The following is a 10,729-nucleotide window of genomic DNA, read 5'->3' on the forward strand; positions in this document are numbered from 1 at the left end:
ATGAGTGATGCATCTTTCTGTTTGTAGGATATGTAGACTCTACAATTCAGGTAGCAGGGAGCCCAGGCAGAGAAATTAAAGGCAGATGAAAAAGGGGCAGATAGAAGTTTCCAGTTTCTACTCCATAGCACTTACATGATATCACCAGGAAAAAGAATGAGAATAACTTGTGGTAATCTAGCTTGTCATTCATTTCCTCAGCAAATACTTATTGAGCGCCTCAGTATGCCAGGCCAGGCCAGGCGCAGCCCCTGCCCTCGGGAGTATTTTGGTGCAGGCTTGGAAAAGGTTTGGAATGCTCCTTAAGAAAAAAATGATAATTCCTTAAAACTTTAAAGTCATTAGCTTTTTACTCTGCTAGTTTGTTTAAAGATTCGTTTATTAATTTGTTCAGCAAATATATTGATTTTGATTAATTATTGTAGAAAAGTCTATGCTAGGTTTCAGGATTCATGAAAGAAAGTCAAATAAAGATGCAGCTTTCAAAGAGCTCCGGAGATCACTGTATTTCAGTGGTTCCTGTGGCGTCGATAAATGTGTCAGTAGAGTTAAATCCAATATAATAACCAGCAGTGGTTTGAAACACTCATTTGAAATGTCCTGGGGCTGGAATAAATAATGAATCATTATTATAAAGTGCTAGGTCCCTGGGGAGTATGATCTCTGGACCAGCCAGAGATGGGATGAAAGGCATTTCTGGTCACTGATGCTCTGTGAGAATACAGCATCAGTAATAAAGTCAGTCACATCTCAGGGTACATGACAGAGACAGAGCTACTGCCTCTCCAAATGCCTATTGTCTATTCCCATTTCTTGTTTACTATGCTTTGCATTATCTAAACCCTACTGAGTTTCCCTCTAGGCTCTAAGGAACATTTCTCTTCCAAAATTGTTGACTACTATCCCTCCCATGGACCTGCTAACAAATTTTACAAATTCAAGGCCGGGAGTGACAAACCGTGTGCAAGTGGAGCTGGAAAAGGTGTTAGAGTCAAATGACCATGAGTCTGCAATATTTTTGTTTTTGGTAACATATAAACCGTAACACTGTGCCTGCAGGCTATTGGGAGATTCGAATAAGATCTTAGCCCTTAGAAGCTGTGTGGTAATCTTCAACATTGACGATACCAAAATAGGTTAAAGGTAGAAGATAGGGCTTGAGAGAGTATGGTGTGAGGGCCAGAGGACGTAGTGGCCCGTGAAGGACAATTTTCTTTAGGAGGCGAGCGGGATGAGTGGAAGCGGGGAGGGAATTGTTGAGGCTTGTGTCTTTTGATTCTTTTTGAACAACTCTGTCAGGTAGGTTTTCAGACTCCCAGAGTATATGCTTTTCCATCTCCAAAAGTAAACGGATTTGAAGTGAAGCAAGTGATTTAATTTGGATGCATGTGCTTAATAGATACGGCATAGTCCCAGGAACGACTTTCCAGTTAGGTCTGCTCTGGAATCCTGACCAGGCTGCTCGTTAGATTTCTGTGAGCTTCTTTAAATTATTTCATTTTTGCATCTGTACATGGACCTAATAAAGCCTGTGCTGTCTCTGAAGAATTAAATAACTGTATGAGAAGAACTTACTGCTGTTATCAGGTACATCTTAACTTGTCAATAAGTGGAAACTATTATTCTGACAAAGCTACACAAGAAGGTTGCAAAATCTTTATTTCCTGAAGTTATTGAAAAACTGGACAGATTTTCATTAAATTGTGAGCTTAGGAGTGGTCCTGAAAAGGAGATTTAATAACTTTCCCCATGCTCCCAACAAATAAATTTATTTTGTTTTTTCCTTCAATACATAATAATGCATGGTTGATATAACAATTCAAATATTCACTAGTATATAAAGTCAAACTCTGTTCCCCTCAAATTCCATGCCCTGAGGTGATCCCCATGCAGGGTTTGATGTGTACCCTTTCATACTTTTCCTCATTTATATGAAAAAAAATACACACACACATATACGTATACACACATACCTTTTATAAGTGTGAAATTATATTGTGCGCATGTTTCTGCAACTTGCTATTGTATATAACAGTGTATCATGGATATCATTCTATGACAACTCATGGAGGTCCCTCTAGTTTTTATTTTATTTTTGTTTTAATAGCTGTATGATATTCCAAAGTATGGATACATCATTATTTGCTCAATTGCTTTCTTGCTGTTTGACTTTTAGATTGTTTAGCTTTTTTGCCATAACAAATAATGCTGCAGTGCAGAAACTTGCATGTCTTATTTCTGTAGGATATATTCCTAGAAATATGCATGGCCACGTCAATGTATATTTAATATTGTAATAGTTTTTAGAAGACTTCGCTAGATTAGGTTAGGATTTATTTTAAATGACTCTAAACCAATATGTATGGTGTACATTACTGAAAAACAGCTTAAAAGAAACGGCCTATTGACCATGAGTTCAATGGGATATCATTAAGTGAATAAGGTTGGAAATAAATGTGTATTTCTCTTGGACTCTGGAAGTTATAGGATTGTCCTCTTCCTACAACTTGTTTCAGTAATTCTCCCCTGGGAACAAAATTGCAGGTTTGGAAGCTTTGGGATTTGTTAAAGACAAACGTCCTTAGCTGACTTAAAACCATGCTGGTGGCTCAAGTTAGGTCATTAGTACCTTTTAGTCAACAGTGTCACAGAGGTGTCGGAGATGAAGTCTGAAGTGTGACCTTTGTTCATATCCCGGAGGAGACTGTCAGGATAACCAAGGCAATTTTGTCTCGTCCTTTTAAGAGTGAAATCAGCTTGGAGAAAACTGGTGTCTCACTTTAATGGGAGAAATTCAGTGTGCTTAGTTATCCAACTCATACCAAAGTGGAATCTGAGAGTTGCTGTCATCTGCATTGTTTGGAGGGAGAGGAAAGCTGGTCGCACTGGAGCTGGGGGATTTTTCTCTTCCTTTGCCCTCCAAGCTCCCTCATCTCCTATTTCAGACGCTTTCACTGCCCAGAGCCTAATCCCCATCTACACAGAGAGACCCTACCGCCTGAGAGGAGAGAGCGAGGAGAGGCGGTGGGGCCTTGGAACTCTTCCTGGAGTAAAAGGACTTCAATTATTTGCTCATTTGTCTCTGAGAAAAAGTCTTATTTTCTTTCTAGTGCCTTCAGAAGAGTAAATTAATTTCTAGTTTTGAATTCATTTTCTTTTTATGTAAATTTAAAAATTTTTTTTTTTTTTTAAAGATTTTATTTTTTCCTTCTTCTCCCCAAAGCCCCCCGGTACATAGTTGTGTATTCTTCGTTGTGGGTTCTTCTAGTTGTGGCATGTGGGACGCTACCTCAGCGTGGTCTGATGAGCAGTGCCATGTCCGCGCCCAGGATTCGAACTAACGAAACACTGGGCCGCCTGCTGCGGAGTGCGCGAACTTAACCACTCGGCCACGGGGCCAGCCCCAATTTTAAAATTTTTATCAAAAATAGGACGTGCACATAGTTTAAAAATAAAACAGTGCAAAAGGATTTGTAATGAACAGTGACATTTCCCCACCTTGCCCTCCTCAGCTGGTCCCCTTTTTAACTTCTGTTTCTTCTGCTGACTGCCTCCATCTCTCTAAATAGAATTCTTAGGCTACTACTTATTTTCTTTTCTTTTTAAAAAAATTAATTGTATATGTATTATCTGTTGGCCTTCTATTGTACATGAGAAATACCTTCACTGATATTTCCTCCTCCATTCTTTTTCCTTCCGTCAGTTAAATCATCATTTAAAATTCCTCAACAGGTTATTGTGTGATAGCTTGCTTTCACTTCTAGTAAGAGAAAATCAATTCCAAATTTTGAACCAGTGAGGACAATGTATTTTCCCAGAATAAGATGTCCCAAGATAGGTCAGCTATAAGGTTAATTAATTCAGAGAATATCTAAAAGAATATGAGGGGCCTTTCTTTCCTTTATATCTCCCAGAAGCCCAGTGAGGATTTCTCCTCTTGTCTCTCTGGCTAGAACCAGCCCCAGAGTCACGACTAATGATTGAAAAGGGGTGCACAGTTACCGTGATTCACCCCTGATTGTTCCCGAGCACCTGATTCTGAAGAACAATGTGGATACACGACTACAGCCTGTGCTCTAACAAGCAAAAGGCAGGGGAAGGGGAGGGAAGGCGAGGTGGCAATGGGTCAGGCACCAGCAACATCTGCTGTAATTACATCCGTAGCTTTAATGTATTTTTATTTATTCTTCCGTAGACTCTAGAAAGTGTCTTTCGATTCCTCAACCCTTCTCCTCAGCAATCTTCCCTCCCTTCCACTCCCCAACGTTTGTCACCTGTGCTTTTATGTCGTCACTTTGGCTGCCATTCACATTCTGCTCTGTACATCTTTTAAGTTTTCCAAGTTTTATGTAGATTGACTCTCAATGTTAAGAATCACCAGTCAATGTTTGCATTATTGTGGTGTATAATTCTCTTTGAAAGTTGAAATTCTATATTCTGTGCCTACCATTCTGCCTGGTACATAACAGACACTTGTATTTGCTGAATGAATGAATGTGCCTGAGTTCTTTATAAATGGATTCTGCCTGTAATGTCAAGTCCAGTAGGGTGGAGAGAGGGTGGGAGAAGCGTCAGGAAATGGAAGGAGGATCACACCTAAATTTAGGAACCTAACCGTCTCATATTGGGTTCTCATATTAAGGTAGTTAAAGCTACTATAGAAACAAAGCCTTTGGCATGGGGGAAATCTCACCTTGCATATGCCAGTTGCGATATTGTATGATTACTCTTCTCCAAGAATTGGAAGAATCTTTCTTCCAAAGACAGTGATAGGGCAGGTGTTATTGCTGGCTGGTGGGACTTTGTCCGACTCCTACTGGTGCATCTGAATGAGGGTGCGAAATAATTTCCTTTTCTCAGTGCTGGTGTCAAGGTTGCACACAGGAGAACATACAGGCTTTCAATTAGGATTTACCTCAACAGGCCACCTCCCTGTGATTAATGACCCACGGGGAAAGACAAATGAGGCCCGGCACTGGGCAAGCTGTTCTCTGAGTATAACTCTGCTCTCCAGGTATTGTCAGTGAGAATTCCTGGTGAGGGGAAATGGATTGTGTCCCAGAGAGAAAAAAAAACACACACACACAGGCGTGAGTATTGCTGCAAGGAATGTGGGTAAGGTGGCTCCAAGGAAGAGTCAATGACAAGTGGATGGAGAGTTAGAAATGTGAGATTTTATATAGGAAATCTTCGTAGCTCTAATTAGAAGCAGAATGTGGATTCAGCTCAGAAGACAGATCTGAGAGACTTGCCACTGTTTCACTATTCATGCAATTCACATGATTTAGCGTATTGGTGGGCAGAAACCCTGGTTACAATGACGCTAATTAGAGTTTGTGTACTCGCAGCCAGTGGACCATTTTTCTGGCTTTACATCTCAAGTAGTGAATGGAAGAGGGAATTTTAATGATGTCTTATTAAGGCAACTAAACAGTGCAACAAATAGTTCTCAGTTCCTCAGCTGGCATTGTTGAGAAAATGATTTGTTCTTGTGGAATTCTAGTTCCTTAACAATTGGGGGTTATTGTTGGTTCTCAAAGGACCACTGATTCAAGATATCTTTTTGGATGGGTGGAGGGGGAAAGGTGGGAAATGTTTCTTTGGCTTGCACGGAGGAGAGGAATAATGATTCCTCTCATTTAAATTGTGTTTTTTCGTATGATAATTATTTTGGAATAATTTTCTCCCACTGGGCCAACTGAAGAGGAACTGTGGAAATTGAGTCACAGAGAAGTGGTGAGCCAAAATTCTTGCATCATTAAATTTAGTATCAGATAATAGCGTGAATTCTGTTAGTGAGTTGCCATTTAAACAGGCTGCTCCCATTTCAAACCAAATGTGTTGGCTGTGGTTTGGACTGAACCTTGAGACTCAGGGCCTGTTGAATCTGGCTCTTGGAACATCTCTGAAATGGACATAGCTCCTCCCCTCCTGCCCTCTACCCGTCTCACCCTTACTTCAGGCAAAGCTCGTATTAACCCTTGGATTACTAGCTCTGACCGAGGCCAGTCCCCCCTTTTCTGAACAAGACCTGAGACAGTGGATAGGCTGTGTGCTGGAATCTGATGGATGTAGTGGAGGACCGGCAGGGCTGTGGGTCAATAGTATGATTCACTCCATGTCAGATTCTTTTTAATATCAGACTTCTCACTCTGAGTAGCAGTCTCCCTGTTCTTTGTATCTGTGTCTTCAACAACATTTGCCTCCGTTTTGTTGGTGGCCTGTGCCCTCCAGTGTCAGGTCCTGCATCAGGAAGCTCCTCCCAGCCATAACGCTGGTGGCTAACGGCTGCCATCTTCCTGAAACAATGGGGCCCGAGCTGGCAGGAGAGCTGTAGACTTTGCCCCGTCTGACATGGGTTTGAAAGTAGTTTGTTTTGCTCCTTCTAATGGCAGAATCACCTCTCCTCCTAGGACCCATGCCTGCCATCTGAGATTTGAATCTATCGTCTCTTCTGTTTTACTTTTTTCAATCTTTCTCCCTCCACTGGCTTCTTCTTTTAGACCCACAGATGTGCCTAGATTTCCCTTATAATTAGCCAAATCATGTTTATTTCTGTATTGATCTATGTATTTATCTCCATTTCCTCAACCTGATACTCCACTGAGTTGTGAGCAAAATTCCTGAGTCAAGCCGTGCTCTCTGCCTTCCTGTTTCGTTACCCGTATGTTCTTTGGACCCTTTGTGATCTGTCTTCTCCCCACAATGTTTATCTGAAAAGGCTTCCTTCAAGGTCACTAGTGACTTTTTATAATTTAAAATTTTTATTATGGAAAATGTCAAGCATATGTAAACGTAGAGAGAAGATTATTTTCATTGAATTCCTGGTGATTTCTCTCTTGAGATACTTTGTTTTATAATAATCACCACTACCTCCACTCAATCCCATTGTGGGCCAATTGTCTAAGTCAGTGTAACCATGGAGATTGAACTCTACATGTCCAACAGAAAGACATGTAAAAAAATATAACTACCACATCACACCTAACAAAAGGAACAATTCCTTGGTATCCTTTAGTTCCTGGCACACATTCAAGTTTTTCTGAAACTAGCTATTTTATATTTGCCAAAACCAATGACCATTTGTCTTTTTTCTTTGATTTGTTTTAACAGTCACTGTAGACATTAGTGTTAAACTCTGGGTGTAGTAGTATCCTTCCCTCAACTCCAGCTATCATCATTTCCCTTTTCTCAGGTGAGGCTTAAGAGAATAGGCTGGACGTGGTCTCATGGATCCTGTCCAATTCAGCTGTCCATCTCAGAGGATGTAACATTTCCTCCAGGAGGCCTTCCCCAGATGCCTTCCCCAGGTCCAATCCAAGTGTTTCTCTCCTCTGTTCCCATAGCATCACATGCACATAGACATCACTTCTGTAGATTCCATCATTTCCATAGGTTCCTGAATTTAGTTAGTTGTCTGTTCCTGCTGGACAGTGAGCTCATATTCATTCTTGTATGCCTAATGCATATAAAAATAGTTGAATAGTACTGAACCCAACTATCTAATGAATCCTTAGCATTAACTTACTGTTACTGATACGTAGCAGTGATTGAGCACTTACCGTGTGCTGGGTTGTATGCCAAGTGCTTTACACGCTTTATTTCATTTATTCCTGATAACTCTTTGAATAAAGGCCTGTCATCATTATTATTGTCTCATAGATGAAGAAGCTGAGGCTGTCACTTGATCAATGTAAGAGAAAAGGGTGGTGCGGCAGAGAGGTTTGAGTCCCGGCTCCACTATTCCTCGACTGTGGGGTGATGAGCAAGCTTTGTTAAACTATGTCAGCCTCTGTTTCTCCATTTGCAATATGAGGATTATGAAACTCTTTGCTTCTCTGACTGTTGAGGACTAGATGGGATAATGCATTTGAAGTCACTTGAAAACTGTTGGGTTTGTGAGAAAATCATGCATAATCTTTCCACTATAATTTACTGTTCTCCTATGGGTGTAACTGCCTTCCATTCTTTCCCCCAGTCGTGTAATGCACATGGTGGTAATCATGGCATGCATTCCATTTTATGGCCTACTTTTCCAGTTATGAACATTATTATGTTGCTATATATTTTTTCTTCTTATTGTGAAGTGTATCAGCCACATAGGAGAGTGCATAAAGTGCATATGCACATTTTAAATGATAATTATAAAATGAAAAGTTGTGAATATGCTAGCTAGATCAAAACGTTACCAACACTTTAGAAACGGCTCTGTGTCCCTCTGTGATTGCTCTCTTTTCCCCCTTCTAGAGGAGCTGCTGTGCTAGTTCTGTGTTCTCTGTGGAATTTCTCTTTCTAGCTTTATCACCTGTGTGTACACCGTTCAACAATATATTGTTTAATTTTGAAAAAACTGAGTAGCAAGCACAAACCTAGCTGTGTAAGGAAAAGACAATGTTGCCACTGTTAGATGAAACAGAAAACATAACTTGCATAGAGTCACTGGGTCATAGCCCAGCCTCAGCTTTCCTGAAAGTTTTCAGGACCCCCTTTGGGAGAAGTCAGGGGGCACAGTCAGCAGTGAATCCTGGGAAGCAGGGCTTACCACAGTCAGAGCATCTGGTGGGAGTAAGGATGGGCCAGGTACTGGATGCCCAATAGGAATAGGATGAAGGGTAAAGGCTGCTTTGTATTTCCCACTTTTAAGCTTACAATGGCCTACCTCAAACTTTCAAGAATAGGTCAAAGCAAAATATTTTTCTAGAGAGAAATGAGTAGTCTCAGTCCCTCCAAGAGTGGCGGTGTAGAGTGAAGAAGAGTCATCAGCACGTGGTTCAAGTAAGCCGAGCATGTTTGAGAATCTGGGCCAGGCTTTACTTGGGCATCCAATCCTCACATTAAAATGATGGTAAAAAGGCAGGAGGATCTTGCTGATGGTAGTCCTCAGAGTGTCAGTCTTTTGAATAACACTGTTCTGGTTGCTCTCCATACTTGTTATGTAACTGCCATCTTGGGATCTTCCTTCACTTTTCTCCGAAGATGCCATTTGCTTTCTTTGTGTTGGGCTTCCTCTTTTCCTAAATCCCATGTTTTTCTCTTTCTTGGTTTACTTCTTCATTTTGGTGGAACATATTAACCAGTTGTACTTAATAATGAGTTAGTGGGAGGTAGATTTTTTTCTTTGAGATCATGAGTGTCTGAAAATGCCTATATTCCATATTCACACTTGTATGATAGTTTGGCTGAGCATAGAATTCAAGATTGGATATCATCTGAAGCCATTTCTCCCATGTCTTCTAACCCCCATTGTAGCTGCTGAGGCGTCCAGAGTTATACAGACATTTTCTTCTCCCTCCTCCTCCTCCTCCTCCTCCACCTTCTTTTTCTCCTCTTTTTATCCCTTTCTTTCTCTCAAAACTTACAGAATCTTTTCTCTGTCCCAGTGTTTTGAAATTTCACAATAATGTGCCTCATTCTAGGTCTATTTTAATCCACTGTTCTGGGCACTCAGTGGACACTTTCAATCTTGCATCTCACTTTTGGGGAATGTTCCTCAATTATTTTGTTGATAATTTCCTCCTGTTTGTTTCTCTGTTTCTGGAGCTTGTACTACTTAGGCATTGGATTTCCTGATTTGACTTTGTTTTCTCTAATTTCCCATATCTTTCTCTTTTTTATATATGAGTATGCCACCATTGGGAAATTTCCTCAAACCTTCTGTTTTTTAAAAAATTTTTGTGATCACACTTTTAATTTATGAGAGCAATTTTTTGTCCTCTGAAAATCTCTTTTAAAAAGTAGCATCCTGTTTTGTGAATGCGATATCTTCTTTGATTAATAATGTAGTGTTTGATGTTTTGTCTTTTTATATGGTCTCTATTTCTACTAAACGGCTTTTTCCTAATTTTGTGCTTTTTGTCTCTACATTTTATACAGGATTGAGATAGTTTCATATATTTAGAGCCATTTATGTTTCCTATTCTGATTACTGTCTATCCATATCCAATATTTTAAGATTGGCAATCATTAGTACTGGTATGAATGCAGGAAAGTAGGCACTCTCCAAAACTCTTGGTGGAATATAAATTTACGACACCCTTTTTGGAGAGCAAGTAGGCAGTACCTCTCAAAATTTTGAAGTGTACATTGCCTTTGATCAAGAACTTAACATCAGAGAGATGCAAATAAAAGCTACATTGAGAGGTTTCTGTACAAGAAAGAATGCAGGGACAAGATTTACCTTCTCACCTAAACTAAAAAACTGGCCAAGATATATGAAACAACAGTTTTCAGACACTGGATAATATGCAGCAAGAAATATATTCCTGAGAGAAGGAAAACAAATAAGGTGAACTCTGATTGCACCAGCTTACTGCCTGGAGGCAGTTTCCAGGCCACAGCACAAAGCAGGAGAACCTGGTAGCCTCAGTTAACTGGGGAGGCAGAGGTTGAAGTCTGGGGAGGTCAAGATGGCAACAATTTGTAGGTCAGAGTACCCCAGAGAATGGAGCTGTAGATGGGGAGGAAAAGAGGGAGGGAGGGAGAAAGGGACAGCAAGCAAGCTGCAGAAGGGTCCTCCTGAGTTTTTGGCCCAGTACTCATCTTGCATGTGTGAGAGGAAAACTCTCTGAGACCAGAAAAACAACCATCAGAAAGAAGTATGAAGAACATTTACTGGAAATCAAACAAGGCTGGGAATAGTTCATGTTCCCACCAGCCATAGTGGAAAGACCTCATGATATACAACACATTAGGTAGAAACCTCAAAAGAATATTGTCTTAGTACTGGAAC

This window comes from Equus asinus, chromosome 4 (genome assembly GCF_041296235.1).
Source record: "Equus asinus isolate D_3611 breed Donkey chromosome 4, EquAss-T2T_v2, whole genome shotgun sequence".
Lineage (NCBI taxonomy): Eukaryota > Metazoa > Chordata > Mammalia > Perissodactyla > Equidae > Equus > Equus asinus.